Source organism: Monopterus albus, unplaced genomic scaffold, assembly GCF_001952655.1.
Source record: "Monopterus albus unplaced genomic scaffold, M_albus_1.0 scaffold409.1, whole genome shotgun sequence".
Taxonomy (NCBI): domain Eukaryota; kingdom Metazoa; phylum Chordata; class Actinopteri; order Synbranchiformes; family Synbranchidae; genus Monopterus; species Monopterus albus.
Window position 1 is genome coordinate 69,664 of NW_018128289.1, and position 417 is coordinate 70,080.

Below are 417 nucleotides of genomic sequence, written 5' to 3' on the forward strand. Positions count from 1 at the left end.
TGCCCACTTGTCAGCTCACATTTCACTCCCCCTTTACACCGAAGGGTAACCTTATTGGGCAGATTTACCACATCAAAATTTTACAACTAGCTTAAGTCTGAAATTGCACTGCACACTGCAATAGATTTTTAACAAAGTGTGCTAGTTTCACAGTAGCTGTTCAGACTTTATAAAGGAAAACCTCTCACTAAAGCAAGAATTATGTGTTTACTCAACAAGAATATATCTGCGTGTCTGATAAAGCTTGGCGGTCACAGCGGGCTACCTGCTGGGGATATATGGTGACCAACCCTGGGTTACACTATCAGCTAGCGTTAGCTTAGCTAGCCATAGTTGGTTGTTGGTCAAGTCTCCATTTGACATGATTAGGTACAATGTTATTATTCACGGTTGTTTATCTTAACATTACTGTAAGTT